Source organism: Nerophis ophidion, linkage group LG01 (assembly GCF_033978795.1).
Source record: "Nerophis ophidion isolate RoL-2023_Sa linkage group LG01, RoL_Noph_v1.0, whole genome shotgun sequence".
Classification (NCBI taxonomy): domain Eukaryota; kingdom Metazoa; phylum Chordata; class Actinopteri; order Syngnathiformes; family Syngnathidae; genus Nerophis; species Nerophis ophidion.
In genome coordinates this window covers 53,359,052-53,386,306 of record NC_084611.1, presented here as the reverse complement: position 1 = coordinate 53,386,306, position 27,255 = coordinate 53,359,052, and the positions used below count along the sequence as shown (strand labels likewise).

Here is a 27,255-nt window from a genome sequence, read left to right as displayed (position 1 = left end):
CGGGGTCGCGGGGGGCGCATAGTAACTAATTAGATTACCATAGTAATTAATTAGATTACATAGTAAATAGTATATCATGCAAAAGAGCAGATTACAGCCATTAAAATATGTTGTATAGTTCAAGACTTAGTCATTTGAAAACATCACTGCACATCATAATGGCAGCTACAGTTTCCATCCTAAAGATCTAAAAAAATTATTTTGGAATGTCTGGTGGGCCGGATAGAAAAAGCTTAATGGCCTGCATGCCCATTAGTTTGGCCTACAGCAGGGGTATCCAGAGTGCGGCCCGGGGGCCATTTGCGGCCCGCGGGTAATTTTTTGATGGCCCTATGGCCCATTTTAAAAATACGATTGAAAAATGTTTAAAACGTAAATAAATAAATAAATAAATAAATAAATAAATAAATTTATTTAAAACGTAAATAGTAATATAAAGGAGCAAACGGGTGAAATGTAACAAGAAAATGTTGCAATGTTTACTCTAATAACACAAAGCTGCCATGCAGGCTGTTTCTTTCTTTAAAAAAAAAAAATTAACCAAAAACAATGTCATTATGAATTATTGACCTATTCAAGGCTCCAATTATGTCACATTAAATATTCTACTTTGAGATATTTTTTGGGAAAATGTTGCATATTTTGTGTTTGCCATATAAAAAACTAAGCTGTTTTTTAAAAGAAGGGCCTAAAATGAACAAACAAAAAACATAAACAACAATAAAACTTATAATTGACGGATAGATCTGAAGTTGATCTCGAGATTATTGTGTTAAAAGTAAACAGTAAAAAAATGTATAATTTATTTTTTAACACTTTAATGAGTAGGCCCTTTCGGATCCCCAATAATTTTAGTGGGTTTTTTTTAAGTGTCATTGCTCAAAAAATAATAATGAATTAAGATCAATGGTGTTATTAGTTATTAACTTTTTAAAGGCTCCACTTATTATATAATCTCAAATATTCCACTTAAAAAAAAATATTGGGTGATGATATTGCAAATTTTGTGTTTTTTTCCATCAAAAACAGGGTTTTCTTTGACAAAAAGAGCATACAACTTAAATCTTTAAAATCATTATAATGACAGATGGACCTAATGTTGATGTGGAGATTTAAAACTTGAATAATAATAAAACAAAATAATACTGAATAGTGACACACTTTTAATATTTTTTTGACCAAAGCCTTTGGGGTCCCCGGGATCAAGCTTGAGTGGAGGCCTGAATCTATATTGGTTATACGTATATTGTATTGGATTTTAAAATAAAAAAAAAATGTCAAAATGGCCCCTGCTTGCTTTGATTTTTCAGTCTGCGGCCCTAAGTGGAAAAAGTTTGGACGCCCCTGTCCTAAAGGGTCAAATGAAGATAAGGTAGATAATGTATTGACAGTTTGGTTCACAACCAGCTTTTCCATTGGAATCCACAAAAATCAACGAAACAGAAATTGCAATCAAAAAACCTTTATTTTCGACACAATTTTATTTTAACATTTTTCATACAACAATCTTAAGAAAGCTTACCACCGCATAAAGAAAAACAATCTTAATCATAATTAATATCACTTGTATAATGCAGGCATCTAACTTTTTAACATTTGAAATGTCACTCTGGTCAAACAAAATTAACTGTTTAAGGTTATTGATGAAAGGTGAAACTCTGAAGTGACTTAACTAAAAATACAGCTTTGCACTTCAATTTTTGGCATATCATGGAATTATTAGTAATTTAATGTTATACCAAAGTATAATACGTTATGCTTTCATCTAAGGCAGAACTGGGCAATTATTTTGACTCGGCGGGCCACATTTATGAATGATAAATGGGTTGTACTTGTATAGCGCTTTTCTACCTTCAAGGTACTCAAAGCGCTTTGACACTACTTCCACATTTACCCATTCACACACACATTCACACACTGATGGAGGGAGCTGCCATGCAAGGCGCCAACCAGCACCCATCAGGAGCAAGGGTGAAGTGTCTTGCTCAGGACACAACGGACGTGACGAGGTTGGTTCTAGGTGGGATTTGAACCAGTGACCCTCGGGTTGCGCTCGGCCACTCTCCCACTGCGCTACGCCGTCCCATTTAGAGAAAAAAATGTGTCTGGGGGCTGCTATATGTGATTTTTAGGAACACCTATACAAAACCTCAAAATAATGTCTGATTCAATGCTAAAAATGTTACTGAAGACCATCTTTAAAAACAATGGAATTTCTTTTTTTTTTTTACTGAATGAGACAGAATGGGTGTCCCATATTGATCTATAAACAGTGGTGATACCACGACTCTTAGCTTGCATTTCACACAGCATGATATTCATCGACAAAAAGTGGTGATACCACGACTCTTAGCTTGCATTTCAACACATGATATTCATCTATAAACAGTGGTGATACCACGACTTTTAGTTTGCATTTCAGCACAACATGATATTCATCTATAAACAGTGGGGATACCACAACACTTAGTTTGCATTTCAACACATGATATTCATCTATAAACAGTGGTGATACCACAACTCTTAGCTTCCATTTCAGCACAAAAATTATATTCATCTATAAACAATGGTGATGCCACACCTCCTAGCTTGCATTTCAGCACACACTTACAGATTAAAAACAAGAGGAATCACCAAAAACATGATATGATCATAACGCATTTTGTAAGCATCCAAAGGAGACATTGCATGGTAAAACATGAGTATAACACTAATGTATCAAGAAGACGAAAGTACATCTCATCTCCAGGTGAAACGATGATGGAGACATCTCGGTGTTCCAGTGCACAAGCAGTCCTGGAGGAAGAAGATGACAGTATTTTACCCACAAAAGTGAATCCAAGTTGTAGATCATCTTCACCCAAAGTCCGAAGAACATTTGGAAGGGCAAACAATCTTTGTAAGTAAACGCACCATCTGCCGTGTCTTACTCAGTCTTCAGATAGCGAGCTCATTGTGATGAGGATGGCCAGATCGGAAGCTGTCGGACAAACACCGCACCGTTACCGAGTTACTCACAGCAACCAAACACCTCACAGACGGAGAAGTATTGTATTGTACCATATGTCCCGGCAAGAAATCTGCGTTCAAAGAATTCCGGCTTATTAGTGATTCCCAGAGCCCCAAAAAAGTTTAGATCCACTATGGACTGGACTTTCACAATAATATGCTAGATCCACTATGGACTGGACTCTCACTATTATGTTAAATCCACTATGGACTGGACTCTCACAATATTATGTTAGATCCACTATGGACTGGACTCACTTTCACACTATTATGTTAAATACACTATGGACTGGACTCTCACTATTATGTTGGATCCACTATGGACTGGACTCTCACAATAATATGCTAGATCCACTATGGACTGGACTCTTACTATTATGTTAGATCCACTATGGACTCACTGGACTTTCACAATATTATGTTAGATCCACTATGGACTGGAATCTCACAATATTATGTTAGATCCACTATGGACTGGACTCTCACTAATATGTTAGATCCACTATGGACTGGACTCTCACTATTATGTTAGATCCACTATGGACTGGACTCTCACTATCATTTTAGATCCACTATGGACTGGACTCTCACAATATTATGTTAGATCCACTATGGACTGGACTCTCACTATTATGTCAGATCCACTATGGACTGGACTCTCACAATATTCTGTTAGATCCACTATGGACTGGACTCTCACTATTATGTTAGATCCACTATGGACTGGACTCTCACTGTTATGTTAGATGCACTATGGACTGGACTCTGACAATATTATGTTAGATCCACTATGGACTGGACTCTCACAATATTATGTTAGATCCACTATGGACTGGACTCTCACTATTATGTTAGATCCACTATGGACTGGACCAAGGGAGTAGGTTTGATTTTGAGATTGGTGGGGACACAAAAGTGCTCCAAGGCAGCAGTCTGAAAGTTTACTTTTTTTTTTTTTACATTAGCAATCATAATTTCACGTCTTGCAGATGTTATAGGGTAAAGCAACTAAATAGAAAGCAAAGGAGACAACTTCAGAGATCTCATCTTTACTCTTTAGTGTAGGGCTATAGTGCAACTGTGCATCATACTGTCAATTAACATAGCCTACTATCCATCAACAACATCAGAAATACATTCATGCAATACAACATTGTAAATAAACATAAATGAACTGTAATAATCTCCAGCCTCTCCTTCTCTACTTCCTCCTGCCTCTCTTCCTCTAACTTCTCTTGCCTCTCCTCCTCCATCTCCTCCAGCCTCTCTGCTGTCTGTCACCTTACAAAAAATACGTTGATGCATGACAGATACATTAGGGACAATGACCATAGAGCTTGATGGTACAGTTACTGCCTGAGCAAAAAGGATTTTTACTAAATATGAATATTACATTTAATATAAATTAATTATATTTTATAATTGTAAAATCACATGATCATCTAGTGAGTTTTTATTGTATTTCCATCACAAAGTTTTGTTCATTGGTATTTTCAAACCGTTGCTCACTTCTACACAAATACATGAAACTAAAAAATAATTAAAAAAAAAAACACGGGAAGGTGAAATCCGGCGATCTGATTGCCTGTTAACCGTGGTTTATATATTGAGCACGGCTACTTTTCTAAAGCCTTATCACAGCGCAGGCTATCACTCCGCCTCAGGCACGTATGACTGGTATGAATGGAAGTTGTTGTCATGTATCCATGACAACGGACTGTTGCAGTCCGTAGTAAAAGACAGCTGATGTTTTTACATGTTAAAAAACGGAGACTAAAGTAGTTGAATTCACATGTTTAAGGTTAACTTTCACCTCCGCACAGCACTGATATTAAAATCCATCTAGCTACCGTGTGCTAGGAACAACAAATGCCGAACATGTTGACAACTTGCACTGACAGTTGCACCGCCTCTCATGCGGTAGCTAGCAACTGGCATGTAGGCTAGCTTTTACTAGCAGAAGGAGTGACAGCGGGGACAGCCAATCACACGTAAGTTAGCGTGAAACCGGTAACCAATCAGGGAGTGATATTTAGGTTAGAGGCGGGACTTCTAGCAGAGACCGACATTTAACCCTTTCTGTGCCATAATCATTGACTAAACATAACGGGCAGCGCTTGTATTGATAGTGACTACACAGTAGCGGCTGGATATTGGTAGGGACGTGTCCCTAGCGTCCCTACCCAATTCTACGCCCTTGGACTGGACTCTCACTATTATGTTAGATGCACTATGGACTGGACTCTGACACTATTATGTTAGATCCTCGATGGACTGGACTTTCACAATAATATGCTAGATCCACTATGGACTGGACTCTCACTATTATGTTAGAGCCACTATGGACTGGACTCTCACAATAATATGCTAGATCCACTATGGACTGGACTCTCACCATGGCCGGCTCTACGCAGGGGCAAGAGGGGGCAGAGCCCCCTTAAATAAATGTCTTGCCCCCTCAAATCAAAATTTGAGAAAGCAATTTTTAATAAACTCACAAAATTACTACATTACAAGTTGACAAAATTATCTGCAATAGCGGAAAAATCCGCCGAAAAAGGGACACACACGATATAGTGTCGGCTTACCTCTCATCCCTCCCTCCGCTGTGCGTGTATTCAACATTCCATAGGCTGCGCAGCAGACACACACCCGCACACACCCCTCAGCCCTCAGTAAACATCCAATCACAGTTGCAGTATGAACGTAAAAGAAAAGGAAAAGTTGTCTACATTCATCATATACTTGTTAGGATTGGTGTATTTGTGTTGTCTTATCTGTCATAAACACGTTTATCGTCGCGGACTTTCGGTGCTACGGAGTTCCTTTTTTTTTTTTTTTTTTTACAACTTGACGAGAGCAGTGGCAGCGGAGGCTCTGAGCAGCAGTGGTTTGGAAGGCAGAGAGCCTCCACTGTCCCTGTAACAAGCTACAAGTCATTTATGATGCTGTTAATGACGGTAAAAATGAAACATAAGGTATATATCCTGCTTAGCAGTCCTCCTCTGCTGTCCTCTGTTCAGAGCGGAGTCCCTAGCAACAGCCCGTTTTACTTAGCAACGGTCTGGCAATCGACTGCTGGAATTATTTTTCTGTTGTTTTTCTTGTAATTCTACAGAATCGGGAAGATAATTATTGGGCAGAGTTATCTCAGGTGGCGGCTGGAGATGATTCACATCCTCCAAAGAGAAGGAGAACAATGAGCAAACACCTTGCTAAAAATGTTGTGCTCTCAACTGTGGGCCATAAAGGTGATGATGATCCTACCCTTAATTCCCATCAGTCTCTGAAAAGATCTCTGCTCAACATCGTTGACAGAGTCATTTCAGAAATGGAAACTAGATTTTCACAGAGAAATTCTTGATCTGATGAAAGCCATATCTAGTCTTGCACCCAAATGTAGTGCATTTCTAGATTCAACCCAGTTGCACCTCTGGCTGTGATAGCTGGCACAGTGGCAGACAATGCAAGTCTGAAAAATGAAATCCTTGTATCAAAACAGATGTTGCTCAAGAAATGTCCAAATGAAACAGACCTGTCCACTGTGTGTAAACACCTGCAGGAATACAGGGATGCTTTTCCTGAGTTGCATAAATTGTATGTAACAGCTCTGGTAATTGGTGTGTCTTCAGCAGCATGTGAGAGTTCCTTCTCCACATTGTTTTGGGTTCTAACCCCCTATCGTCGCACCATGTTACACAAGAGAAAGAGGAATCTGGTGATCTTAGCTCATGAGAAGTCCATAACAAATAACTTGGACATGGATGAATTTGTGAGAGTTTTTGCAAAGGGAAACTGGAGACTGCTGTTGTAGAGTGGAGTGGAGAGAAAAAAGAAGAGTTGAGAGGAGTGAGAGAAATGAGAGAGGAGTGGAGAGAAAGGAGTTTCTGAACTGTTAAGTTGCCAACCAAAAAAATAAAAAAAATACAAAAGAAAAAAATGTTCTACTGTATATCTGCGGTCCTCTCCAACGTTTCTCATTGTCATCCCACTGGGTTGAGTTTTCCTTGCCTTGCTGTGGGATCTGAATCGAGGATGTCGTTGTGGCTTGTGCAGCCCTTTGAGACACTTGTGATTTAGGGCTATATAAATAAACATTGATTGATTGATTGATTGATGGAAGTACAACCACAAGGTTCCTCATCGCAGAAGGTTCACATTACTCCTAGGAAGTGCAGAGAGTGATGCTGCACTGAGAAGAAGACAGAGAAGATATGTCCCTCACCATGTCTCTCTCTGTAACGCTTGACCATCACGATGATGATGATGACCGCCAGACAGACCAAAGCCATAAGGACCATCACCATGGCAACAACACAGCCGACGCACACCTTTTCTGTTGAGAGGGAAAAGCACAACTTGGTTGCTTGCAAACATCAAACATTGTCATCATGACAGAGAATAGAATAGAATTAAAAAATATTCATTAAAGGCCTAATGAAATGAGATTTTCTTATTTAAACGGGGATAGCAGGTCCATTCTATGTATCATACTTGATCATTTTGCGATATTGCCATATTTTTGCTGAAAGGATTTAGTAGAGAACATTGACGATAAAGTTCGCAACTTTTGGTAGCTAACAGAAAAGCCCTGCCTTTACCGGAAGTCGCAGACAATGACGTCACCCGTTGAAGGCTCCTCACATATTCACATTGTTTTTAATGGGAGCCTCCAACAAAAAGAGCTATTCGGACCAAGAAAACGACAATTTCCCCATGAATTTGAGTGAGGATGAAAGATTCGTGTTCGAGGATATTGATAGCGACGGACTAGAAAAAAAATAAAATAAAAAAACAAGTTAAAAAAAACACAATTGCATTGGGACGGATTCAGATGTTTTTAGACACATTTACTAGGATAATTCTGGGAAATCCCTTATCTTTCTATTGTGTTGCTAGTGTTTTAGTGAGTTTAACAGTACCTGATAGTCGGAGGTGTGTGTCCACGGGTGTGTTGACGCCAGTGTCTCAGGGAAGTCGACGGCAGCTTTATGGACCGCACAAGCTCAGCTGATCTCCGCTAAGAAGCAACTTTTTACCACAATTTTCTCACTGAAACCTTCTGGTTGACATTCGGTCGGGATCCATGTTCGCTTGACCGCTCTGATCCATAGTAAAGTTTCACCTCCGGGAATTTTAAACAAGGAATCACCGTGTGTTTGTGTGGCTAAAGGCTAAAGCTTCCCAACTCCATCTTTCTACTTTGACTTCTCCATTATTAATTGAACAAATTTTAAAAGATTCAGCAACACAGATGTCCAAAATACTGTGTAATTATGCCGTTAAAGCAGACGACTTTTAGCTGCGTCTGTGTTCAGCGCTCATATTTCTTAACAGTCCGTGACGTCACGCGTACACGTCATCATTACGCAACGTGTTCAAGGAGAAACTCCCGGGAAATTCAAAATTGCAATTTAGTAAACTAAAAAGGCCGTATTGGCATGTGTTGCAATGTTAATATTTCATCATTGATATATAAACTATCAGACTGCGTGGTGGGTAGTAGTGGGTTTCAGTAGGCCTTTAAAGTTTAATCAATGGCTACAATGAATGTCACAGTTGTGCTGCAGAGAGAAACGCATACAGAACGCTTTTTGCAAGTTCAGTGAGATGATTATTTCCGCTTTCTTGCACTAATCCAATCACCTCTCTCAATGTTTAAATGACCACCCTGCATATATTTAGGTTTTCAGTAAAAATTCCATCTTTATTGTCTGAAACATTCTAATTGTCTCTGTTTACCTTCCAGAAGATCTGTGGTCTTGTTGAGCCCTGGAGTTGGTGTGGTGGTGGCTTTGTTGCTCTTAGTGGTGACATCCAAGGTGCCACTGGTGGTACGAGGTCGGGTTGTGGCTTTGTTGCTCTCAGTGGTGACATCCAAGGTGCTACTGGTGGTACTAGGTGGGATCGGGGTTTGGCTCTCAATGGTTCTGTAACCAGATGTGGTTGTATTGAGGTCTGGAGAGAAAAATGATCACCGCGCAAAGTTAAATGATTCACACAATAAATTGATAAATGGGTTTGTTTGTCCGTGTTAGGGTTGATAACTGGACCAAGAATTAGTCGTACATAGTAGCAGCTGAAACAGCTACTGAGGATGTATGGATGAAAAATAGGGATTTAGACTTCTGATGAGAAACATCGACATCATTGTGCAAGTTAATCAAATGTGTCTATCTCACCTTCACAACTCTAGTTGCTCAGGATGCTTCTGGTCTCCAGCTTGGTGACGATGTCCTCCTTGACACCAGTCAGCTGAAACACACATTCGTACCTGCCCTCCATGTCGTCCGTCACATTCAGGTTCACCGACATCTGGAAGGTTCCATCCTGGTTTTCGAGCATTTCTGTTTGCTCCACACCCTCGAGGAGCTTCTCTCCGTCTTTTCTCCAAAACATGACGGCTTTGTCGGGGTAGAAACCTGTGGCGTGGCAGCTGACTGGAGAAGACGGTGTCTCCAGGTTTAGAGACACCATTGGAAGGTCTGCACAGGAACTGAGGCCACATATAAGAGGACAATATGGAGAGAAAGAGAGAGAAAGAATGAAAAGATAGTTTGTAATGCTAGTAATGTTCTTAAAGGGAACAAGCTAACATGGTTACAAATGTAAAAGTGAAAAGTATGGTTCCACCTGTTCTCAATAGGACACCCAAGTACTTCATCAAGTTAGAAGGACAACTCTCAACGTAGTCCTTGAAGTAGTCTGGCGGAACTCTGCCGTGATCCCAGATCGGTTTGGGGGGATCTGCTTGTTCTTTTGCTGCGGTCCATGTCCATGGATTCATTCCCACATCGTCATCTTCTCCATCATACATATCCCAATACCAACCTATGATCTCATCGGTGTCGTCATCCCATTGGCATCCAGAACCCCACTCACCGATGTAAGTATCTAAAAGAGTAAAACAAAGTACTTATGTGAAACTAGGTTCATTTTACTGACTTCAATTCTTAGGAGTCACTCACTGAAGAATATCTGGGTACTCGAGTTACTCTTCTCAAACAACTTTCTCCTTAAGACTTGAGTCTTGCTAAAGCACTCGGGAGTCAGTAAAACTCAAGTCCTTTAATTGGTGAGTCAGAAGGACTTACTGAATGAGCGAGTGAATTGTTTGTTTTGTCGAGCTTAAGATGCAGCTCAGGCAGGAAGGAAAAAAAATGTATCTGATTTGAGACAAGCGCCAGATCTGCAGCTTTGCACAACTTGGTTCTTGGTTCCCTTTCTTAATTTAGCGAGCGGTAGCAGGTATAAGTAAGCGAACGAGTTGACTGAGACGAGTACCCGAGAGTCCAGATTCAGTAACACACACACACACACTGGTTATCATTTGGAATGGGGACCAAGTTTTTGATCATGACTTGTGGGGACCACCCTTTCTACAGGTTGTGGAGGCATAAAACAAATACGGTAAAATGGCCACTGCCCAGTTAGCTCATACACATCTTTAAATCTCTGTAGTGATGAAGTAATTTGCTGATCATACTTTGTGGGGACCCTGGGGAAAAATAAGCACTTAAATCTCCGAAGTGATGAAGTTATTTGTGCTGAACATACTTAGTGGGGACCCTGGGGAAAAAAAGGTAATATGGTTCCATCCATTACATCCATTACTTGTCCCTTTTGGGGTTGTGGGGGGTCGCTGGAGCCTATCTCAGCTGCTTTTCGGGCGGAAGGTGAGGTATACCCTGGACAAGTCGCCACCTCATCACAGGGCCAACACAGATAGACAGACAACTTTCACACTCACATTCACACACTAGGGACCATTTAGTGTTGCCAATCAACTTATCACCAGATGCATGTCTTCGGCGGTGGGAGGAAGCCGGAGTACCCGGAGGACCTTCGTATTGTGAGGCAGACGCACTCACCCCTCATCCCGCCGTGCTTCCTGGTAATATGGTTCATAGGGACCAAATTTAAATAATTTCGCATAATTCACACAAATTTGTACGTGACTACTGAGGACCATTTTTTTTTTTAAAGTTCACATTTAAACTAACCAGTAAACATGTTTTATGGGCCAAAGCTTAAAAATTACTTAGGCATCTTCTGAATGGATATGACTATCATTTAAAAATGTTTCCCTTTAGGGCACGGGTGTCCAAAGTGCGGCCCGGGGGCCATTTGCGGCCCGCGGGTCATTTTTTTACCCGGCCCCACGGCACATTTTAAGAATAATGATAATAATAATAATGGATTAGATTTATATCGCGCTTTTCTATTGTTATATACTCAAAGCGCTCACAGAGAAGTGGGAACCCATCATTCATTCACACCTGGTGGTGGTAAGCTACATCTGTAGCCACAGCTGCCCTGGGGTAGACTGACAGAAGCGTGGCTGCCAGTTTGCGCCTACGGCCCCTCCGACCACCACCAATCATTCATTCATCATTCATTCACCGGTGTGAGCGGCACCGGGGGGCAAAGGTTGAAGTGTCCTGCCCAAGGACACAACGGCAGCGACTTTTTGATGTCCATAGGTGGGAAGCGAACCTGCAACCCTCAGGTTTCTGGCACGCCCGCTCTACCCACTACGACATGCCGCCCCCAAAGAATAAAATTTAAAAAAATTAAAAACATAAAAAGTCGTATAAAAGCGCAAACGGGTGAAATGTAACAAGAAATTGTTGCAATGCTTACTCTTATAACACAAAGCTGCCATGCAGGCTGTTTCTGTCTTTAAAAAATAATAATGAATCAAAATCATTGTCATTTTGAATTATTGACCTATTCAAGTCTTCGATTACATCACATTAACTATTCCACTTTGAGATATTTTTGGGGGAAAATGTTGCATATTTTGGGTTTTGCCATATAAAAAAACTGAGCTGTTTTTTTTCAAAGAAGCGCCTAAAACAAACAAACAAAACACAAACATCAATAAGACTTATAATTGACGGATATATCTGAAGTTGATCTCGAGTTTATTGTGCTAAAAGTAAACAGTAAAAAAAATGTATGATTTATTTTTTAACACTTTAATAAGTAGGACACTTTTGGATCCCCAATTATTTTAGGGTGATTTGTTTTTAAGTGTGATTGCTCAAAAAATAATAATGAATCAAAATCCAAAATTAAGGCTCCAATTATTATATAATCTCAAATATTCCACCTAAAAAAGTTATTGGGTGAAAATATTGCATATTTTCTGTTTTTTCCCATTTTTTTTCTAATCTTGATCTAGAGATTTAAAACTTAAAAATTATAATACTGAATAATGACACATTTTAAATATTTTTTGGGACCAAAACCCTTTGGTGTCCCCGGGATCATGACTGAGTGGCGGCCTAAATGAAAATTTTTTATACATATATTGTATTGGTTTTTAAAATAAAAAATTACGAAAATGGCCCCCGCTTGCTCTGATTTTTCAGTGTGCGGCCCTCAGTGGAAAAAGTTTGGACACCCCTGCTTTAGGGACCTGTTTTTTTGTCCCCATACCGTCAGAGGTCCCCTAAAGGTGTAAAAAGAGCAATGTCCCCATTAAGTCAGAATTGCCAGAACACACACACACACACACACACACGCACATATACACCCTTTTTTTTGTTTTTTTAAAGGTCATTCTGGAATGGAAAGAGACAAGATATCTGTGATACCTTAAAGGGGAACATTATACCAATTTCAGAAGGGTTAAAACCAATAAAAATCAGTTCCCAGTGTCTTATTTTATTTTTTGAAGCTTTTTTCAAAATTTTACCCGTCCCGGAATATCCCTAAAAAAGGCTTTAAAGTGCCTGATTTTCGCTATCTGCGAATCCACTGTCCATTTTCCTGTGACGTCACATAGCGATGCCAATACAAACAACATGGCGGTTACCACAGCAAGATATAGCGACATTAGCTCGGATTCAGACTCTGATTTCAGTGCCTTAAGCGATTCAACAGATTACGCATGTGTTGAAACGGATGGTTGGAGTATGGAGGCAGATAGCGAAAACGAAATTGAAGAAGAAACTGAAGCTATTGAACGAATAGCTATTGACGCTATTCGGCCATGTCTGCCTTAGCATCGCCGGTAAAATGTGCCGACCAAACGATCAGGACTTTTAAGTGTTTGTTTCGCATTAAATGTGGGTGGAAGGAAACGCTGGATGCAAATACAACTACAAATGTACATACAGCTAGCCTAAACAGCATGTTAGCATCGATAAGCTGGCAGTCCTGCCGCGACCAAATATGTCTGATTAGCACATAAGTCAACAACATCAACAACACTCACCTTTCTGATTTTGTTGACTTTTATCGTTGGGAATGCATCTGCATTGAGTGTCGCAAGATATCCAGACATTCTTGCTATCTCTGTGCCATCTCTGTCGTAGCATCGCCGGTAAAAACCAAATGAGGGACTTTCGAATCTCTTGACACTGGAGCAACTTAAATCCGTCGATTGGTAAGTGTTTGTTTGTCATTACATGTGGATGGAGGGAATGGCTGGATGTAAATATAGCTACAAATGGGGCATAACGATCCAATATGTACATACAGCTAGCCTAAATAGCATGTTAGCATCGATTAGCATGCCGTGCTAATCGATGCACATTCTACGTAAATCAACTTGAATCCGTCCCTGATGGTGTTGTTACACCCTCCGACAACACACCGACGAGGCATAATGTCTCCAAGGTACCGGAAAACAGTCGAAAAAACGGAAAATAACAGAGCTGATTTGACTTGCTGGGTGTAATGTGGTGGAGAAAATGGCGTTGACTACCTAGGTGACGTCACGTTTTGACGTCATCGCTCCGAGAGCAAACAATAGAAAGGCGTTTAATTTGCCAAAATTCACCCATATAGAGTTTGGAAATCGGTTAAAAAAATATATGGTCTTTTTTCTGCAACATCAAGGTATATATTGACGCTTACATAGGTCTGGTGATAATGTTCCCCTTTAAAGGTACTTCTATCTTAAAGTACAGTATTATAGAGCACATTGAACACATTTTACTGTCAAAAGTTCAACATAAACGAACCTTCAGGACTGGTGTAGTACTTCATGTGAGGTTTATACATGCTTGTGCAGAACTGCTCGGCAGCAACACTGGTCTCTGTCGCTCTCTGCCAGTACTGTGGGTCCTCCGCTGTGATTTTCTTCAACCAGTTCTGTTTGGGTACAACGTTCCTGTTGGTTTGGTCATACTGCGCGATCTTAACTCCATCCAGATAGCACAATTCCTTGTACTTTGTGATTATTGAGTCTTCAGATTCGATAGTTTGCAAATACAGCAGGTAGTGAGTCACTGAAAGAAAAAAAAGAAGAAAAAAAAGATGACTTTAAAAAAAATCATGGACAAAATTCTTAAAAGGCGCGAAATTAAATTGTGTTCTTGATCAAAAATACAACAGTTTATGTTGTCTTTTATGAGGTCCCCCACATCTGCAGTCCTCTCCAAGGTTTCTCATTGTCATCCCATTGGGTTGAGTTTTTTTCTTGCCCTGAAGTGGGATCTGAGCCGAGGATTGTCGTTTTGGCTTGTACAGCCCTTTGAGACACTTGTGAATTAGGGCTAAATAAATAAAGATTGATTGATTGATTGATTGATTGATTGATTGATTGATTGATGCTGTGCAATCTACTAATAAATGTTTAAATCAATCAATCAATCCTACAGGTTTTATTGTTTAGTGTCATTTAGGTTACACTCTTTCTTGGTTTGCAAGAATCCACTGCTGGGATAAACTATTTTAGATTTGAAGGTGTTTCACTAGGGCTATTTAACAATTGCTTGGCAAAGGTCTTTTTTTTTTTACAGTGTGGGTGTCGTCGCTCCTGACTTGTTTCAGTTTCCGTCTCATTAACACCCCCCGCCCCCTGCCCAACTCCCCATCTTCCAGCACCCTGACTTGCCTTCTCTGCAGCAGCAAAAAAAAAAAAAAAAGAAAAACACAAATGTACATTCATAAGAGCTTTTTTTAACAGACTTGATAACAACTTGTTAGTTAACTTAAAAGGCTTTAGACCTTAACTCCCTATTTCTTATCTCTCCCTCCTGCCATCCTGTTGCTGTTTCAATATTGCAGGACTTCAACAGTAGTCATGCAATAATGTTTCATTTGGTTTTGATCAATTTATTTTTTTTACTCCGGGCGGTGTTCAGTCAGCCCCCAATACTGGCCTGCAGCTCCTTTATCCTGGGGCATGTACCCCGGTTAAAGGGGTCTAGTGAGGGCCATCAAATGTGAAAAATAAGCTATCTAAAAGCTTATTTATTTTGAACAAGGTTAAATACAGTTTCCCTTTATAATACAATGAGAATGTTATATTGCTCAATTATTCTACCTTATTGTGCAGAAATATGGGGAAATACATATCACAGCAACATAAAGCCTTGATTTCTTTTACAGAAAAGAGCAATTTGTATACTTTTTACTGTGGGATATGGAGACCACACAAATCCACTTTTTATTAGGTCAGGATTATTACAACTACAAGACATTGTAGAATTGCATACTCCATTAGTGATGTTCAAAGCTAGAAATAAAGTTATTCCGAAGAGTTACAACACAGACATTACACATCAAAGAGTGCCAACAAATTTGAAACAAATGTGCTTGTCTGTTGCTGCTGTGAAAGCATGGAAGTCTGTAAACAAAGACTTAAAAAGTTATAGCCCATTTGATTGACTCTTAGTGATATCTAGTGGCGATATGAAAATACTACACCTCATTAGTTTGAGCACTTCCGGGATGTCATTTCATTTCATGAGACAATTGAGAAGTAGACAAGTTGTGTTAGCTCTTACAAGCCTTGGAAAAGATAAGTCTGTAAGTAAACTGTTTAACTTGTTTATGTAACTCAATAATAAGGTGGAAAGTGGTTCAATTTGATAGTTAAATGTTTATTGAAAAAACGATTTTTGTGCAGTGTTTTAATGTTTTGAGGACCTAAAATGGCGGCCAGTCGTATATTTCCACCATCGAAATAGTTTCAACACTCAGCAGTATTTGTTTGATGATAGTAATGTATATTTGTGTAAAGCTAATATTTACATATTGTGTATTACATTTCAGTATGATATTTGAATCACATAGCTTATACATTTGTCATTGTGTGTATTTCAGTTTTACAAAAAATGAAAGTCCAGTGAAAAAAAATACAAGTCCAGTAAGACAAAAGTAAAAGGAAAAAGCACGATCAACAACAATAAAGAGCCTCAATGGAATAATGTGCTTTTTGAACTTTAATAGATGTATTGGATTGTTTGTTAGCTGCCAAGCTGTATAACCCCAACACATATGGTGAGGGCAGAACAAAGAATATATTAGAATTTAAAAAGACTTACAAAAAGAGACAACTGGAATGATATCAAACTGGATTTTGATTTTTATTCTATATGTGTCATTGTGAAAATGCTAAAGGAAAATTAAAACGTTTGTTGGAGTTCAGGTGTTGGTGGAGGGAACAGTTATAAAGTCATCTAAAATTATTTGTGTTAAAAAAGGGGCAGATAAATATAAGAATAGTATTCTTCCATCTGCTCCTTTCTGATCATGGAAATGTATAATAAAGAAAAAAAACAATGAAAGCGTCAACTGCACATGGCTTTTATATATGCATTTTCATGAAAGGAATAAAAATAAATGATGATGATGAAGCAGCACCTTAATACAGCCAAGCTGGAGCACATCGTTCACCACCCTTCTACGACTCTCTCTATCCATACTTTTTAATTCATGACATGTCAAAAGACAGTGAAGAGCAGATTTATGACAAGATACCAGACAAATGGATTAAACACTGACAGCAACAAAGTGTTTTTAACTCTGTTTCATATCAACATATATTAAAAAGCAATTAAAAACAGTGCAATACATTTTCATAACATGGTCACTACTGCCTAGTTTCTCCTGTTATATTCTTATTTGTACTGTTATGTATTTATTTTTATTGTTATTGTTATATTTTATATTTTATTTCCATGTATACCCGCATTATTTACATTTTAAATTTGATCTCAATTCTGTACACTGCAGCTGGAATTTTAATTTGTCTGAGGGAACTCTCCTGAAGGAATCAATAAAATACTAACTATTACATTATGGTGGCATTAAAAAGAGGGTTGAAGATACAATTTATAACAGGGAGTGAAAGTCACAGACATTGTGTAGCTAGATAACTTTTTCAATGATGAAGGAAAGACAAGAAAAAAAGTGTTGACAATAATGAGATAAAGTAAGACGACAACAGAAGAATAAAAATAATACAATGTAAGACAATAGTATGGAACAACTCCAGTCTACTTAAGATGTTACAAAGAAGTTGACCAATTAAGCTGTAAATTAAAAACAACTCACCGGATAACACGCTCTGCATTTGCACAGCCAGAAGGACGAAAAACAACAAATTCATGATGTCGGTGCAACTTTAAAAGATATTAAGACTCTTTTACAGAAGCAAAATTAAGCTATCGTCTATTCCCAGATCCTCTGAGAGACTCGCAGGCCACTCGGGCGATGGAGGTCACACCTTTTGCAGGCTCCTTCTCCTCCTGCGGCCCTCGGCATGGTGGTTTCACGTGTTGGCACCTTCGCCCTGACGTCATCACGCCAAGGTACCTGCTGCCCGGGACTGCATTTTTTGTTTAACATGAATACATGTTTTGAAGAAAAAAGACTTGGGAAAAAAATGAAAATAATCATGTTTTTGTAAATACTGCATATTAAATATTAGAAAAACTAATTAGTGTAGAAAACAGTAATAATACAGTACTGACATTGGTCATTATTACACCATAAATAATTTCTATATGACAATATATACAACATATGGCATTATTATAACAATATTACTAGTAATAATGTTAACAAGGAAGAATAATATGCATTTCTATTATCTCCATTACTATCATCTCAAATGTATTAACAACAATACCATCCATCCATCTTCCTCCGCTTATCCAAAGTTGGGTCGTGGGGGCAGCAGACCAAGCAGAGAAGCCCAGACTGGGCCTGGTGTGTGTGGCAATTATTGGTAATTTAACTTTGACTTTAAGAGTAGTTTATTAGTAGGGCTGCAAATCTTTGGGTGTCCCACGATTCGATTCCATATCGATTCTTGGGGTCATGATTCGATAAGATATCGATTTTTTTCGATTCATTGCGACTCTCGATTCAAAAACGATATTTTTGTTGTGATCCGGCTACCGGATCACACATCTCTAGCATGTTTATGTCCTTTTTGTATTGTCCTATGTTTTGATCATGTTTTGGACTCTACCGATCCCGTTTGTTAGCGCACTTCCTTGTTTTGTATTGTCACCATGGCAACCTAAGTATGCCTCCTGCACGGACTCATTACGCACACCTGTTTTGAATTATTTGTGTTGTATTTAAGACCACCTGCTACCTTAGTTCCTCCTGGCTGTTTTGTTTGCTACTTGCAACACGCACGTTGGTTCTTATTTTCGTAATCACTATTGCTAAGTCTCGCCTTAGCTTTGCGTGCGCTCTGCACCTCTATTCCTGTACTCTGCTCTCGTTGCTAATTATTAGCATAGCTCTCCGTGCATTCGGCACGCCTTTTCTTTGCATTTTGTACCAGTATTATTTTTGTTTTTGTATTAAATCTAATCTTACCTGCAACTCCTGCCTGTCCTGGTCCTCTTGCATCCCTGGGGTAGCAACACGCATCCATTATGCCTCGCCATCGTGTCAGAAAACAGCCAGCACAACGCCGCCTCGCAGTGGACCACCAAAAGTCTTCCCTTCGCCAAGCCGCGAAGACTTTTTCCCCGGACAGCAGCGCGCAGACAACAGCCCAGTACTCTTCCCTGAGGTTTGGAAGTTTTGTTTTTTCTCCATATTCCAACCACTCTTCCGACTGGGCTGTAAGGCCAGGGCATACCTCCGGCCCACCGGTCCATCACGGTGACGTCATTTCGTCAACGCCCCCTGGTGACTCAATACCACCCCCTGTCGATGATATTTTTTCTGAGGATTTTTATATTGTTGAGTCTTATTCTCAACCTGTTTCAAATATTGACTATGATTTTTTGGACTCTATAGACACAACTAAGTTCTATACAGATGTTATTTCTAGATGCAAACTAAGGCAACATGAGCTACCTACTTTTCTTCCTCCATGTCGGCCACGGATGTGGCCGTGCCCGGGTCGTCCGCCTCGCCGGGCACCTCATCCTGCGAGGCGGCCACTAATGTGGCCTTTTCGAGGTCGCCCGCCAAAACTTTTTCGGCAGCAGCGTTCCACCCGCCGCCGCCACATGATGTGTCCTCGGTGGATTCGGGGACATGCGATCTGGCGACCCTCCACCGTGGACTCCTTCCGCCCTCCCTTCGTTTGTGAACTTTCTGGTTTTGGGAGGGGGTTCTCTTTATTGCAGTTTTTTGGGGGCATCTGGGATCTGCCCCTTAAGGGGGGGGTAATGTTGTGATCCGGCTACCGGATCACACATCTCTAGCATGTTTATGTCCTTTTTGTATTGTCCTATGTTTTGATCATGTTTTGGACTCTACCGATCCCGTTTGTTAGCGCACTTCCTTGTTTTGTATTGTCACCATGGCAACCTAAGTATGCCTCCTGCACGGACTCATTACGCACACCTGTTTTGAATTATTTGTGTTGTATTTAAGACCACCTGCTACCTTAGTTCCTCCTGGCTGTTTTGTTTGCTACTTGCAACACGCACGTTGGTTCTTATTTTCGTAATCACTATTGCTAAGTCTCGCCTTAGCTTTGCGTGCGCTCTGCACCTCTATTCCTGTACTCTGCTCTCGTTGCTAATTATTAGCATAGCTCTCCGTGCATTCGGCACGCCTTTTCTTTGCATTTTGTACCAGTATTATTTTTGTTTTTGTATTAAATCTAATCTTACCTGCAACTCCTGCCTGTCCTGGTCCTCTTGCATCCCTGGGGTAGCAACACGCATCCATTATGCCTCGCCATCGTGTCAATTTTTCCGATTCAAAACGATTCTGTATTCATTCAATACATAGGATTTCAGCAGGATCTACCCCAGTCTGCTGACACACTAGCAGAGTAGTAGATTTAAAAAAACAAAAACTTTATGATTGTAAAGGACAATGTTTTATCAACTGATTGCATTAATGTAAATTTGTTTTAACTATTAAACGAACCAAAAATATGACTTATTTTATCTTTGTGAAAACATTGGACACACTTATGAGATGCAAGGCAAGTGTAAACCACTGTGACACTATTGATCTTTTTTTTTTTTTTATAAATGTCTAATGATAATGTCAATGAGGGATTTTTAATCACTGCTATGCTGAAATTATAACTAATATTGATACTGTTGTTGATACTATTCATTTTTGTTTCAGTACTTTTGGTTTGTTCTGTGTCGTGTTTGTGTCTCCTCGCAATTGCTCTGTTTATTGCAGTTCTGAGTATTGCTGGGTCAGGTTTGGTTTTGAAATTGGGTTGCATTGTATTGGTATTGCTGTGTAGTGGTTTGTTGGATTGATAAAAAAAATCGATTTAAAAAAAAATTAGAATCAATTCTGAATCGCACAACGTATTCGAATCGATTTTTTCCCACGCCCCTATTTATTAGATTGTTATGAAAGTAAGTGGAATGATGCAGACACGTTTCTTTCCGGATACTTTCTAATAAGCTTTTGCATGGGACACTTTGTATCAGTAAGTAATATGCATCTATAATTATTTTGATACTTTGTTATTGACAAATGTGACGTTCTGGACGGTATCATTGTTCAATTAAAGACACTCATTACATATGTTTGGCTTTTTTACTGAAATACTAAAAAAGATCTTAGGGTGGCATGGCTCGGTTAGTAGCGCGGCCGTGCCAGCAAGTTGAGGGTTCCAGGGTTCCATCCTCCTTGTCATTGCCGTTGTGTCCTTGGGCAAGACACTTTACCCACCTGCTCCCAGTGCCACACCCACACTGGTTTAAATGTAACTTACATGTTGGGTTTCACTATGTAAAGTGCTTTGAGTCACTAGAGAAAAAGCGCGATATAAATGTAATTCACTTCACTTCCTCCAACTCTTCCCAAGGTGTTCCCAGTTCAGCTGGGAGACATAGTCTGTCCACCGTGTCCTGGGTCTTCCCCGTGGTCTCCTACCATTATGATAAAGAATAATTGTATTTACCTTTATTTTCATCATTACTACCAACTTATATGGAGAAATACACTTACTAGATTCAAAAGTAGATTATAAAGAAAAAAAGAGAAAAAACTGAAGAGAAATATATAAACGTATAAAGTGTTATGATAGTCAATGTGTACATGTTTGTGTGTAATAAGTATATGGACCTCTGTATTAGGGATGTAATGATTAATCGATAGATTGATCTATTAATTTGTATTCCTAAAATTCAACTACATCAATCTGACCTTGGCAAATTGGTCTTCTGGAAGATGTATATCGATCTAACGTCGCTTTTAAAGAAAAACTATTTTATCGATACAAACAAAACTTTGGATTTAAGGATGACAGATTTTACATTAAGTTGAACCCTTTAATGATAAAGTTAAAGTAACAGTGCAGTGGAAAAACAAGTGGCCTCTATATCGAAGCTATTATTATATACATCTGATGTAGGACACATAAAGACTCCCAACGTTTCCGATTAAGTAAATACGATCAAAATAGTATCAAGCTCACGGAGATTCCTGAGACATTTTGAAAGATAATGAAGCCATACACGTAGAGGAGGAACCACGGATCCCTTCCTCACCAAAAAACACTGCTAATCTTGCAGACTTTGAGAGCCAACAAAGACTACTTTGGGAAAAATGATGATCCAGAACCATATATTGTTGATTCTGAACATAAAGAGGACGAATTACAGGTTTTAGAAGCTTTGTGAGAGCCAACAAAGACTACTTTGGGGAAAATGATGATCCAGAACCACATATAGTTGATCCTGAACATAAGGAGGATGATCTACAAGTTTTAGAGGCTCTACAAAACAGATTCAGCTTTGGTGAAACCCTAGGCAAGCTTAAACATAACTTGCGGTGTTAGGAATAAAACCTGTGGTCATTGACCCCAACATTGACCAAAAGATGGTGGCAAAATTGCAGCGATCTAACTCTTAGTTGGTTAAAGTTAGGTTCAAGACACACCGTCGGCCAGAACGTCTTATTGAACTTGTGATGCGGGCCAGACTGAAGATGCTTGCAGGCCACACTTGGCCTGCGGGTTGTAGTCTGGACACCCCTGGCATAGCGTGAAGAACAAGGTTGCTTGCAGATGTATAAGTTTCTCTGATTAGCGATCAGAAGCAGGTGAGCCTCCTGGTCACTAATCAATGGCAGGTGAGATTAATCAGTGCTCAAAGTACACAAAGAAAGGAGCACTGAAACAGAAATGTCATGATCTGTGGTCTAAATCAAGTTTTGTTTAGTTATGTTCTGTTAGTTTTGGACTCCATTAGTTCCTGTTTTTGTGCACTCTTTTTTGTACCTATTTGATAGTGAATAATTAAAATATGTTCCTACCTTCAAGCCTGGTCCGGAATAGTTCGTTTGCATCCTGGGAGAACAATCCTCGCAGTAAGCTGCGAAAAATACCCTCGTCTTGACAGAATGTCGCCAGCACGACTAGCTGTCAAAACAGGCTTAAATAATAGTCTCTGATTAGAGCAGGTGCATATTCAGAACACATGAGGCAGGTGGAACTAAGGAGTCGTCATGGAAACTAAAACAAACAAGAATGCACAAAAACAGGAACTAATGGAGTCCAAAACTAACAGAACATAACTAAACAAAACATGAACTAGACCACAGATCATGACAAAATAGACCTTAGAGATAGGAGAACTAAAACAAAACACAAAATAAGACACGGCTTAGAGCAGAGCTGGGCAAATATTTTGACTCGGGGACCACATTGATAGAAAAAAATTTGTCTGGGGGGGGTCAATGTGTATGTGTGTGTATAAATGATATGTACAAATTTAGCTGTAAAAATATGTTGTACTTTTTTGTGTCCCTTTTTTTCCAGGGACAGTAATACCAAAAGTCAAAATGTCCCACAGAATTCTAAAAAAAAATTATGACGGACCGCCTCGAAAAAAAACGGAGTGAAATTTTACAGTTTTTCACTGATTTGGACACCCCAAATGTACACGAAAATAAAGAAAGTGTGATTAACAATATTAAGAATGAATAATAACAATATTAAGTATGAACAATAAAACACTGAATATTAACATATTTTACTTCTCAGACCCGCTCCTTGATAGTTGTGTATCTTTTACAATCAAGCAAAAAACAACAAAAATGTAAAAAACAAAAAAGCCCCCCAGCAAAATATGAATCTAACGTGCAATAAAAACTTACAATATGATATAATATCATGTAAAAATCTGTGACCTAGATTAGCGTAAGAACTCCTATAACACCCAAAAGTGCAGATTTCGACCATTGAAATACTTTCTATAGTTCAAGACTTACGGTCAATTAAAAACATCACTACACATTATAATGGCGGCTACAGTTGTGATGTAAAAAGCCTAAAAAAAAAATATGTAGAACAGACCTGGGCAATTATTTTGACTCGGGGGGCCAAAGTTAGAGACAACAATGTGTCTGGGGGCCGGTGTATCTCTTTTTAGGAACACTAATAACAAACCTCACAATATTGTCTGATTGAATGCTAAAAACGTTATGAGCAGTCCGCCTTGAAAAATGGAATGAAATTATAAATTGGTTTACTGAATAAAAAATGTGGGATTTACTGTTAAGGCTCAACGTCTTGCCAACGCCGCTCATCCGTCTTTTCGCTCCAGTGAGATGGCCCACGGGCGTTTCCTCTCCGCTGCGGGTGCACCTGTAGTAATCAGCGCACCTGCCTGGGATGAACGGGCTGCCTTCATAAGCTCGCACAACCTGCCATGCTGGGCCGGAAAATAGCCTTCGAGTGGCGTTCATACCCTCCGTCGTCTGGAAAGTGAACTGTGTGTCTCACTTTTGCCCCAATCTCCCTCTGGACTCTGACTGCCTCCCTCAATCCTTGACTTTCCTGGATTTGGACTCGGACCTTTAGACTTCTCTCTCCCCTAGACTTCCTCGTATCTCGTTCAACACACTTGGTAACACACACTTCGCTAACCACACCCATAGTCTTACACTATACACACTCTTGGATTTTGTCACACTCCATTTCCTTAGTTTATTAGTTAGTATTGTTTTATTATTATATATATTGACTATATATACGTATAATAAATTATTGAAAATGACTGCCCTGTGGTGTCTGCCGTCATCTCCCCTCTGCAAACAATAACATTTACAATATTAACTATTAACGATAAAACTCTGAATATTGACAACATATGAACGTCACCTACCCTCTCCATCGACATATTTTACAATCAAGCGAAATGCACCAAACACCGCGAAACATGAACGCGAAGGGTAAAAAAAAAAAAAACCTACAATCTGATACATCTTATATATCACTAAGCTTTAGAACTTTGTTGTTAAAATCTCCTTCCGTGTCTGTCCCTGACACCCGCATTTCAGGCTGACACTCTGTGGGAACGCTCCCCACCCACACTGCTTGGTGCCTCGTCTGAGCTGCTGTGACTTACATTACCATAGTAACTAATTAGATTACCATAGTAAATATTATATCATGCAAACGTGTAGATTCCAACCATTGAAGTACTTTGTATAGTTCAAGACTTACGGTCATTAGAAAACATCACTGCACATCATAATGGCAGCTACATTTTCCATCTTAAAGATCTAAAATAAATTATTTGGGAATGTCCGGCGGTCCAGATGGAAAAGCTTAACGGGCCGCATGTGGACCCCGGGCCTTAATTTGCCCAGAAATAGGAGAAGTACAACAAAACACAAAATAAGACATGGCATAGAGCAGGGGTCACCAACCTTTTTGAAACCAGGAGCTACTTCTTGGGTACTGATTAATGCGAAGGGCTACCAGTTTGATACAAACTTAAATCAATTGCCAGAAATAGCCAATTTGCTCAATTTACCTTTAATAAATAAATCTATATATATAAAAAAATGGGTATTTCTGTCTGTCATTCCGTCGTACATTGGTTTTCCTTTTACGGAAGGTTTTTTGTAGAGAATAAATGATGAAAAAAATACCGAATTGATCGGTTTAAAAGAGGAGAAAACACGAAAAAAAATGAAAATTTAATTTTGAAACATAGTTTATCTTCAATTTCGACTCTTTAAAATTCCTAATTCAACCGAAAAAAATGAAGAGAAAAACTAGCTAATTCGAATCTTTTTGGAAAAATTAAAAAAAGAATTTATGGAACGTCATTAGTATTTTTTCCTGATTAAGATTAATTTTAGAAATTTGATGACATGTTTTGAATAGGTTAAAATCCAATCTGCACTTTGTTAGAATATATAACAAATTCCATCCATCCATCCATCCATTTTCTACCGCTTATTCCCTTTCGGGGTCGCGGGGGGCGCTGGCGCCTATCTCAGCTACAATCGGGCGGAAGGCAGGGTACACCCTGGACAAGTCGCCACTTCATCGACCAAGCTATATTTCTAACAAAGACAAATCATTATTGCTTCTAGATTTTCCAGAACAAAAATTTTAAAACAAATTCAAAAGAGTTTGAAATAGGATTTTCTAGATTTGCCAGAATATTCTTTTTTAATTTTAATCATAATAAGTTTGAAGAAATATTTCACAAATATTCTTTGTCGAAAAAACAGAAGCTAAAATGAAGAATTGAATTAAAATGTATTTATTATTCTTTACAATAAAAACAATTAAATGTACTTGAACATTGATTTAAATTGTCAGGAAAGAAGAGGAAGGAATTTAAAAGGTAAAAAGGTAAAGGAGTTTAAAAATCCTAAAATCATTTTTAAGGTTGTATTTTTTCTCTAAAATTGTCTTTCTGAAAGTTATAAAAAGCAAAGTAAAAAAATAATGAATGTATTTAAACAAGTGAAGACCAAGTCTTTAAAATATTTTCTTGGATTTTCAAATTCTATTTGAGTTTTGTCTCTCTTAGAATTAAAAATGTTGAGCAAAGCGAGACCAGCTTGCTAGTAAATAAATAAAATTTAAAAATAGAGGCAGTTCTCTGGTAAGTGCTGCTATTTGAGCTATTTTTAGAACAGGCCAGCGGGTAACTCATTTGGTCCTTACGGGCTACCTGGTGCCCGCGGGCACCGCGTTGGTGACCCCTGGCCTAGAGGACAGGTCATGACAGCACATTGACAATAAATACACATACTGGTCTTAAAAAAACTCATTTAAATGTGTTAAATGCAGATAGAAATGTCACTGGATGTTGTAAATGTCAAAGTTACATTATTTTTGTCCCGGTGGATCACAGACTTCAAAGGTTTGGTTTGGCACAGGACATGGACTTTTGTAGCAATTCATGTTTTAGGGAGTAAAAAACAAACCCCACTGATCTGTCAGTGAAATACATTTGAACCTGTGACAATGTTTCAGCACACCCTCATTTTTCCAGTAAACACACCTGACTGTGATAGTTGGCCACATGGCTCCTGCATTCTTTGCATTCCAATATAGAACAAGGGTCTCCAACAGGTCCTCTGTTGCTGATTTTGAGTTGCCAATCAAACGGCTGTTTGCTTCAACTCTTAGTATCTCATTGACTTTGACTTCCCGCTTTATTCGGACAAACAACAACATACACACACGAGCAAGCAAATTCACAGATCATCCCATCCATCCATCCATCCATCATCTTCCGCTTATCCGAGGTCGGGTCGCGGGGGCAACAGCCTAAGCAGGGAAACCCAGACTTCCCTCTCCCCAGCCACTTCGTCTAGCTCTTCCCGGGGGATCCCGAGGCGTTCCCAGGCCAGCCGGGAGACATAGTCTTCCCAACGTGTCCTGGGTCTTCCCCGTGGCCTCCTACCAGTTGGACGTGCCCTAAACACCTCCCTAGGGAGGCGTTCGGGTGGCATCCTGACCAGATGCCCGAACCACCTCATCTGGCTACTCTCGATGTGAAGGAGCAGCGGCTTTACTTTGAGTTCCTCCCGGATGGCAGAGCTTCTCACCCTATCTCTAAGGGAGAGCCCCGCCACACGGCGGAGGAAACTCATTTCGGCCGCTTGTACCCGTGATCTTATCCTTTCGGTCATGACCCAAAGCTCATGACCATAGGTGAGGATGGGAACGTAGATCGACCGGTAAATTGAGAGCTTTGCCTTCCGGCTCAGCTCCTTCTTCACCACAACGGACCGGTGCAACGTCCGCATTACTGAAGACGCCGCACCGATCCGCCTGTTGATCTCACGATC

At 39.4% G+C, this 27,255-nt stretch overlaps 1 pseudogene; it reads right to left on the bottom strand.

The window, feature by feature from the left end:
• Window positions 1-1,468: 1,468 nt before the first annotated feature.
• Window positions 1,469-19,082, bottom strand: LOC133556894 (H-2 class I histocompatibility antigen, D-D alpha chain-like; annotated as a pseudogene).
• Window positions 19,083-27,255: the final 8,173 nt, after the last annotated feature.